Genomic DNA, 10,056 nt, shown 5'->3' with positions numbered 1-10,056 from the left:
ATCTACAAATTATTACAAGGGATGTGTTGTAGGATTTCCTGCAACAACAATGGTGAAGAAGAATATGGCTGATATGAAATTGCTCATATGGCTAACCATTTAGTTAACTATTGTTGAACCAACAAATGTACATGTTTGGGTACGGTTACATAAGCCTAGAAACGTGCATTTCATTTGTGTGTAACAAGCTAAGTTTTCGATCTAACGGTTGAGAAATATTAGCTTGAATCTAATCAGGTTTTATGACGGACCAGAGAATCTGGACTTCCAAGGAACCGGTTTCGGCCCGCTTGGCCAGCTCCGACTCTCTGATACGCCACTCAAGTAAACATTGTGTTCATTCATAATCTTGCACACAGTAAAAATCTCATTAGTCTTAAGGTCAGAATTCGATGAGCATATTTTTCATACCATAATATTCATAGAATTCGACCAGGGTTCCAATTTCGAAAAATAAGAGATGGCCGATTGTCGAAAATAACAGATGGCCAGTTTCCAAATCAACGCGGGCCAATTGCCCAAAATATCACAAGGCCAGTTGCCAAAATTAACACGGACCAATTGCCCAAAATAACAGACGGCTAGTTGCCAAATTAACAAGGGCCAATTGCCCAAAAATAACAGAGGACCAGTTGCCAAAATTAACACTGGCCAATTTCCCAAAATAACAGACGGCCAGTTGCCAAGATAACACGGGCCAATTTCCCAAAATAACAGACGGCCAGTTGCCAAGATAACACGGGCCGATTGCCCAAAAATAACAGACGACCAGTTGCCAAAATTAACACGGGCCAGTTGCCCAAAATAACAGACGACCAGTTGCCCAAATTTAACACGTGCCAATTGCCCAAAAATGAGATATGACCAGTTGCCAACTCTAATAATTTACACGGCCAGTTGCCAAAAGTGAGAGGTGGTAATAATCATCTATCACTAGGTAGTATGAACAACTATTACTGCAACTACCTCTTCCTGCCAAGATTACAATCCTCTCCAAATGGATGGTATGAACTACAACGTAGCAACCAACCCTTTTCAGATGCTATGAGCAACCTTGCAGGATTGTGCTGAACCGCATAGCGGCTGCCTACGTACCCTCTCTGTTGCTCGAAGGGATCAAGCACGACCGTATTTCGTTACTCTCCGTTGCTCGAAGGGATCAAGCACGACCGTAGTTCGTCATTCTGCGTTTAGATAGTATGAACTACCCACACTGTAGCAACCATCTCTCACTAGATATCAAGTAAACTTATTCCACTTGCAGCGCACATAATGAATTACGAGTACAAAACTATCCCGAGTAAGCCAAAGATACCCAAGACAGTTCATGTGTCATTCTTTAAGTTGTTCATGGTTCTTAGAATGATAGTACCTTACAGAACCAATAGTAGTTCACATGCACAGACTATGTGCATAGTAAAACTAAGAAAACAATATCAATAAAATTTAAAGGACTTGATAAGTAAGCACAGAGACATATTAATATCCAGTTTAAGAGTCGACATCAATCCATTGATGATTGATACTCCACAGAAAATCTAATTCTCAAATCTTAACCTAAAACCATGCCATTACAAGTGACTAGTCTTGTAAGCTAAATGAGATACCTCAAGGTACCATAAAATGAACAACACATTTAGAATTTCAAAATCGATCAATAATTCAAGGGATTTAGGAGCCATACTACCACATAAAAATTATAGGACTTCGGTTCTTCTTACTTGTCAGTATTATAGGAAACATATCGAAATTCTATCCATACAAAGTGTTCTCAGGATCAACATATAACAATACAATACACATGATAGCAGATTCATAAACAGAACAAGGGGGATTTAAGATATTTCAATCCAAAACTTAACAAAGTTTCCAATGGTTCACGCAGATCCACAAGAAACATCATAGTACCGTGATTACGATCTAGCCTGGTTAAATGCATTTCTAAAAATTCCATCTCTCGTGGAAAACATAGCAATTCCATTTAATAACCACTCCTATTTCACTTTATTAAGTATTTGCAACTGCCCACTAATTACAAGTAGTCAACACCCTTAATTTAGTTCAAGACGTAGCTTGTACATGCACCCATAGATTAAATTTGAGAAACAATAAAATGTATCCAAGAGTAGTATAAGGAGCTATAGGAAACAAAGCCAACTTACAGTGAGTTTTCAGGTGGATCCAAGTTGCTCTACAAGAAGAGAAACTGCTGGACTAGCAAGCTACACATTATTAGTTGCGACAAAAATACATGTACAGCAAATAAGGGCTGAAATGTATAAAGCATGCAGTAACGACCATCAGGTCATCTATTTTTGTCTTCGGAAACTAGTTAATACCCGAGCCAGCTGACAGCTACTACCATAATTTAGCACTGCCCAAGTACACGGAAGTCAAGTCCAGTTCGTAAGCATCATCGTTACGTACATTGAGTAGAATAACTCTCCGTACCTGACTGCCAAAACTTAGAAATGACCCTACTGAATTTCTAAGTAGAAAATATTGTTGCGGCCTGCGGACCATTCCATTTGATCATCTACTGTTAGATGATCAAATGTACACCGAGCATCTACTGTTAGAAACCCATACAAAATCACCTAAATTTAGTAGCTTAAATCCAACATACGCATTTAGCTGCATCAATACTACTCCAGGCTCATAGTAGATAAGTCCATGTAGTCCACAAACCATAGGTAATAAGTCACAATGAGTGGTGAGTACTCACATTCAAGTAGTTCAGAACACATGACTAAATAAACAAAATCAAACTCGCATGGTCCGTGGCAACAATAATCCACAGAACTACATACTTAATTAGATTTCCATAGTCTAGTACTTTGTCAAGGTACCACCAGTATAACTAATGAATGTGAAACAAAAGATCGCCAACTATCCCCTACGAAATCCAAGTGACCTGAAAATAAGAATACTGCTAAATTATGCTACCAAGCCAAGCATCAGGTTGATAGCTAATGCAAGACGTGAATACGACAAATCTAGAAAATGTGTTTGTACTCCACATAGTAATTTTTTTATAGCTTTATATGCATAATATTTAAACATTCGAAGACATTCATTTTAATTTAGCCAACGTAAGGATGCCAAGACAATAACCACAGTATCATATTCATTTCATAGCGGAATCACATTTCCTTGTGATAAATTGAACTTCCAATTGACCAAATTAGTCTACCCTATCAAATCAATATAGATCAGTCTACGTTATTGGATACGTACAAAATGCATCCTCTCTAATATTTATCTCAACCAGACCACTAACAAATAAATCCCCAAAACATATTAGAACAACCCAAGCCAGTCCGACAACAACGTCTAGCTATTAATTAGTCTAAGCACCAAGTACTAGCTACACACGTTGTGAGTTCATTTCTATCAAGGATGTCACAGAAGTCCGCTAAATTAACAAGTACCATGAATTTTTGTTGATAATCAAAATATAAATTATGTTTCCAAGTTAACTAATCATTAGACAATCATTGATATGATAACCCCATTACTAGAACAGCAACGCCATAATTGCTGGCAAGGTATAACACAAACTAAATTCAGGAAATGTTTTAGTTAGCCTCTCCGCTGAGAGCCATAGTCTTTCGCAGCAAGGACCTAGTTTGATCTCTTTAAATCATCTATGGAAACTCAAACATACTCCGAGTACAGGCTACCAACTCTACAGAAATCAAGTGCAACAGAACAGACTCATTCAATCTGTTTGAGCTACTAAGTCCAAATTATTTTCATTGACATAATGGGGGTTCCGCATAGCACAAATAGCAACAGTCTATTCCAATCAAAGCTATGAATAAGCACTAGACATCTACTGATTTCTCAAAATGACATAATTGACAAGGTTGTCCATACGTTAACTAACATTTTAAGAAAATCAAGTATTTCTTAAAAGAAAATACCATTCTACTACGTACTGTTATCTTATAGTGCTACCCATCTAACATTGTACAGGACCTTGCTAGATAAAGCTTACATGCAAAACTTAAAATTTAAGATCACCCATTAATCCACGCAAATAGAGTTAAGAACACCCATCAATTCATTGAAACAATAGCCAAGAAAGAACTCTTACCACTAAGATCAATTTCATAGTTAATTCATATTTTAAAGATAAGGATTTCATAAAATGTTAAAACTTGACTTTAGTCATTACAGCCACAGTTTCAATAGAATTACTTCAACCCATTCAAGCATTTATCATCGATTTGACATTATGAACGGATTTGGGGAAAATCCCCTAAATTTCATAAGAACCCTAATTTTACTGCATTTACCACAACTTCAATTTATGGAAGAAATTCTAGAAGGTAACAAATCAAATATGTATTAATTGCAATAACACGTACCCATTGATTTTTTAAAAATCACATTTTCAGTTGAGTAGAGAGAATGATATTTCTTCAAGCATCTTTGAATTTGAAGAACAAAACATTACCCCATCTCGTCCATGGAATCAGCCAACCGATTAACATTTCCAACTCAACGTAACCATAAGTCTACGAATCTCACTCATGATGAAAATTTCATTTATGCTCCTGTAGTTTCAGTCACAGGGAGAGAGGAAGAGAGAACAGAGGGAGAAGTAATCTGGGGCTGAGCTCCCCCTTCTATTTTTATTTTCAGTTTCTAAAGGCTACACGTGTGCATCATGCATACCGGCCTATTAAGGCACCAATGATTTAGATTTGAACAACCTCAGTGTTTGGAAACTAATATTCACCACTAAGGCATACAAAACTTTTAAAGGCACCACATGTTAAATTTTTAAGCATTCTAAGCCCATAACATAGTTACTAGGTTTACTCGAACCCAGTCCGCGAACTTGAGCTGGTTGTATCTAAAGACGGTTGTTCTTGAACTTAAGTCCGCGAACCGTGGTTATAAAGTTCATGAACCGATTCGATTGAATCAAATCGTTTTTTCTTCGATTGTGTATTGTGTAGTTACATAAGATCTAAGCAATTGAACAACTATCTAACTAGTTCATTTGAGTCATTTGAACTAGTTATGGTGAAGAAGAATATGGTTGATATGAAATTGCTCATATGGCTAACCATTTGGTTAACTATTGTTGAACCAACAAATGTACATGTTTGGATACGGTTACACAAGCCTATAAACGTGCATTTCATTTGTGTGTAACAAGCTAAGTTTTCGATCTAACGATTGAGAAATATTAGCTTGAATCTAATCAGGTTTTCATCCGACGGTGAATATTGAATGCTTTGTTACCAAGCTAACATTGATTGCAAACCCTGATTTGAAAGACTATATAAGAGAGAACTCTAACAACTAGAAAACCTAATCCCCACACCTTACGTGTGATACTAGTTGCATAAGCTAGAGTCGAATTCTCCTTTAACCTTTGGTTTCTTCTCTAAACCAGGTTAACGACTTAAAGACTTCATTGGGATTGTGAAGCCAGACCGATACTACTTTCTCGTAGTTGTGTTATATGATCTTGCTGTTTCTATCGTACAGTGCAATCGTAAGGATCGGCTTGAGATTGATATCTCCGATAGGCAAGATAAAAAAGTAGTCACAAACATCTCCGTCTCATCGTTTGTGATTCCACAATATCTTCTTTCTCCGTGTCGATTAAGATTATTGTGAGGTGATTGATAATACTAGGCTGTTCTTCGGGAATATAAGTCCGGGTTATTAATTGGTTCCTGTTCACCTTGATTTATCAAAAGACGGAACAAAACTCGTAGGTATATTCGTGGGAGACAGATTTTTATCTATTCTGTAGACTTTTCTGTGTGATACAGATTTGTTTATTAAAATCTTCGACTTTGGGTCGTAGCAACTCTTAGTTGTGGGTGAGATTAGCTAAGGGAATCAAGTGTGTAGTATCCTGCTGGGATCAGAGACGTAGGAGCATAACTGTACCTTAGATCCGTGTGAGATTGATTGGGGTTGAACTACAGTCCAGACCGAAGTTAGTTTGAAGTAGGCTAGTGGCTGTAGCGGCTTAATACAGTGTGTGTTCAATCTGGACTAGGTCCCGGGGTTTTTCTGCATTTGCGGTTTCCTCGTTAACAAAATTATGGTGTCTGTGTTATTTCTTTTCCGCATTATATTTTGTTATATAATTGAAATATCACAGGTTGTGCGTTTTTCAATCAATTAGAATATCCGACCTTTTGGTTGTTGATTTAAATTGATTGATACTTGGATATTGGTCTTTGGTACCATCCAAGTTATCTCTCTAGTATTTGACAAAGACTCGCAGATTTCTATTTGCTTGAGTATATATCAAATCGAGAGATTGAGATATAAGCTCTTTGATATACTTTTTATCTAGATTGAGTCTGACTATCTAGTTGATTCTCTAAAAAGTATATTGGAGTTTGTCCATACAGATTGTTAAGCGAAATATTGGGTGTCGTTGTTGTACCCCCGCTTTTTCAGAATGAGCCTGACCGATGCACCCTCGGCACAATCAAAACAAGTGCATGCATTCAGCTAAATTCCAAAACGAAGTAATGAAGTGAAAATAAGCTTAAGATGACATATTGTGAAGATGCATATTTCTTGTCTTGGGAGTGGAGGCTTCATATACATACCTACACAGAGTTGTAACCTGATGATTCTGTTATTATATCGCAGTGACTGATCAATTGAGGTACTTTTACAGGAGATTATCTCGATTCATACCGATTGGAGGTTTGTAGTTATCTTCTGTATTAGTTAGATTGTCAGTTCAGAAGGTAATAGGAGGGAGAAAGCATTATTTTATTGATCAGTGTAAGTTGTGGACATTGTACTTGGTTTACAAGTATAGCCTTTATGGTTATTTATACTAGCGTATCTACCATGCAAGAAGCATATCTAATTGAGAACCTCCTTAGCTAGCTAAAGGCAAAGTCATGATCCACTCAAACATTATTTCCTTTTCAAGAAACTTCTCCGACCTGGGTGGTTCTCCTTTATCTCGTGGATCCTTCTCCAGGTGAGCTCTTGGTTCTAACTTTTATATGTGTCATCAGTCTCTATCTTTGATGTGGGATCCAAAACATGGATAGTGTACGTGGTTTAGTATTCATTTTCAGGTCATGATTATGGAAATATGACGACCGTCAAGTCTTGCACGTAGTAAATACTCCTTCACACAATCTCGACCTAGGTTCTATCTCAGCGCTCCATCTCGAATGACCTGTACAGCTGTCAGTACTTGGTAGATGTTATATTTTGTCATCTACAAATTTTCCCCAAGTTTATTTAAAGTTTAGTCTTTGACTGTACTTTATGTAAACTTTAGTTGTTTTTCTTTGCTTATAGCAGTTCGGGTCGCTTTTTACAGCTAGAAGAGATGTGACTTTTATTTTGGTGTAAATACAGTGGTGAATCCAGAACAAAAGTTTAATGGGGGGACAATTTATTCTCGAAGAACTTAACTAAAAAAGTAACTGAAAAAATTATGATAAACTGCATCATAATAATCCCAATTTCATTGATCAATTAAAAATGATACAAAAATTAAGTAATAATTGCATAAGAAAAACTGAAAAAATTGAGTAACTTTTGAGGAATAAACTACTTAATTTAATTGCTTTTGTCGCTTTCGTAGGTAATACACATAAACCTAAAACAACCTATGCTTTGAATGTCTATAAATGAGACCTTCAAGCAACTGGGATCTTTGAATCCCGACACTACTTTTTGGTATGTCCTAGTTGTATCTAGAGTCGTCCTCTTCCTAACCCTTTTAGGGTTTAGCGACTACAAAGACATCATAGGGATTCGTGAAGCCATGTACAGTTATCTTTCCTTGATAACTCGAGTATTTTGATCTTGATTGTTTGTTGAGATTGCTCCATAGATCAATATAGATAGAAATATTAAAGTTTTATTCGTCTCAAACTTTGTTGATTCTACAGGTTTTTATACTTGTGATGTGAATAACAATCTAGGCTGCACTTCGGGTTGTATAAGTTCAGACTTTTAGGTTAGCTAGACTTTGCCTATTGCTATCGATTTCCATATCACCTTCATCGTAAAGGAAATTATATAAATATGATTAATCTGTGGGAGACAGATTAGTTCAAAGTCTTTAATTGAGTTGAAGTAACTCTTACTTGGTTTGGCGTCATCTAAGGGAATCAATTGCGCGAAGTCCTGCTAGGATTCAAGAGGCGTAAGGAGCGCGACTGTACCTTAATCGGCGGGATACCTTTCAGGGCTCAACTACATTCCAGTCCAAAGTTAATTGGTAGTAGGCTAGTGTCTGTAGCGGCTTAATACAACTTGAATCTGGACTAGGTCCCTGGATTTTTCTGCAATTGTGGTTTCCTCGTTTACAAAACTTCTGGTGTCTGTGTTATTTCTTTTTCCGCATTATATTGTTTATCTTTATAATTGAAATATCACAGGTTGTACATTGATCAATCATAGTAGATACATCCGACCTAGTTTGTTGGATACAACTTGATTGATTCTTGGACAATTGGTCTTTGGTACCATCCAAGTAATATCTTTTTGATTAGGTTCACGGACTTGTTTCTATAAACGTTCTAATCTCAAGAGAGAGAGATAACTCTAGATAGTATTCCTTGATTGAGTTTAACTCTCGGAGTTGTATTGAGTTGTCCATAGATTTCTTAAGAAAAAAGTGATGGTGTATTTTGGTACCCCCGCGTTTTTAATAAGGGTCATTACCCAAGACCAACTGTTATCCTTGAAGTTGATGCTTCTTATAATTATTGGATGTGGCACGCTTTTTTTCATCCTGCGGTTCACAAAATGACATTAATATTTTACACAAATCGCCTATGTTTGAAGATTATATTCTGAAGTATGAAATTTGTCCCAAGCTCATTTCAGGATCAACAGTCATCAATACACTCATGAGCATTATCTTGCTGATGAGATCTATCCAAAATAGTCCATCTAAGTTCAATGTTATCGTCAGCCCCTTGATTGAAAATTTTAACATTTATACGTGTATTTTAACAATACAAAAAGATTTGAGGAAGGATGTGGAACTGGCTTTTGAAATTCTAAAGCGGAAGTTTGTTATCATTTGTGGGTCATATTGTGGTCTAAGTGCTCGCGAAATGCTCAAGAGTATGCTCGGTTTCATAATTCTACATAACATGGTAATTCAGAAGACCCGTCATAATAAGGATTGGACTAACCATGATGATATAGATTTGAGGCATGAGATTCAAACCGGAAAGAGGAATACTTGCAAGGAATTATGCGCAAATGACTAGTTACATTCAAAACAAGAATTTTTATGTCAGGTTAAGACAAGATCTGAAAGTAAATGTTTGGGCATAGTATCGAAGATCCGAAGGGCGTGATTTTTAATTTTTATTATTTAATTATTAGTTTTAACATTTAACTGTTAATTGTTCAATAGTTTGTTATTCAATATTAATTTTTATAGAAATATTCAATTGCCGCTTCTCGGTTTTCATTTCGTTGTTAATTTGTTTGTAGTTTGTTATTCAATATCAATTTTTATAAAAATATTTAATTGTCACTTAGCAGTTTTAGTTGATCGAGCGAAAAACACTCTACCGCCAATGACTACTTTTCCCCAACGGCTCTTAATAAATCTCCTATATATATCGACTCATCTCCATTTCTAATTCACACCTTCTACACCAACTATCTACAAAAATACTCTACTCTCACTCCATAATTTCCATCAATATGGCTAATATCCGAAGAGTGGAGAAGAACGGCGCCAGAATGGTTTAGTCAGTCAGAGTTATTGGGATAAAGTTTATGAAATCTTCTGCAATGACACAGGTAACCCTCACAACTAGGATCGTACATAATTATTCTGTCGATTTTTTGCAATAAGAAAACAAGTTGAAGAATTTATAGATTTGGTCCATACTGTAAGTCGATATAGACTTTGGGGTGAAACCTATGATAAGATTGTTGTCCGATCTCGAGAGAAATAACGAAGATTAAAAAGTAAGAATTTCGAATATGAAGCTCATTTTCACATTCTTAAGGAGTTTCTCATTAACCTATAGGATTTTAATACGATGTAATTATGTTAATGTGGTG

At 36.2% G+C, this 10,056-nt stretch overlaps 1 long non-coding RNA gene across 1 annotated transcript; it reads right to left on the bottom strand.

Annotated features, from left to right (window-relative positions):
* Positions 1-1,975: 1,975 nt before the first annotated feature.
* Positions 1,976-4,604, bottom strand: LOC113317629. Its single transcript, XR_003343780.1, has 2 exons — positions 4,374-4,604; positions 1,976-2,914 (listed from the first exon to the last, which is right to left on the bottom strand). It is a non-coding gene; the product is annotated as an uncharacterized LOC113317629 (long non-coding RNA).
* Between the last annotated feature and the right edge of the window lie 5,452 nt (positions 4,605-10,056).

This window comes from Papaver somniferum, chromosome 10, assembly GCF_003573695.1.
Source record: "Papaver somniferum cultivar HN1 chromosome 10, ASM357369v1, whole genome shotgun sequence".
Taxonomy (NCBI): domain Eukaryota; kingdom Viridiplantae; phylum Streptophyta; class Magnoliopsida; order Ranunculales; family Papaveraceae; genus Papaver; species Papaver somniferum.
Note: the sequence above shows the minus strand (reverse complement) of the source record. Positions and strands in the feature narration are given on the sequence as shown.